Here is a 209-nt window from a genome sequence, read left to right as displayed (position 1 = left end):
CATATATGTAGAAAATACACAGACAGACAGAGAAAGATATGTATAATACACGTATTATAGGATTTTGCGTCAACTATTTTAGGAAAAAGCTGAAAAAGTAGCAGTCGGACGCACGTCTGGTTTTCAGACTACTGAAGCTGTACAAAAGTAGGCGGATGCAGTGTCGGCTTTCGCTTGTTGCACTCGCTTCTGTCTGATAGGCTATTTGT

Source organism: Penaeus monodon, chromosome 25 (assembly GCF_015228065.2).
Source record: "Penaeus monodon isolate SGIC_2016 chromosome 25, NSTDA_Pmon_1, whole genome shotgun sequence".
Classification (NCBI taxonomy): domain Eukaryota; kingdom Metazoa; phylum Arthropoda; class Malacostraca; order Decapoda; family Penaeidae; genus Penaeus; species Penaeus monodon.
This window is presented reverse-complemented; position numbering follows the sequence as displayed.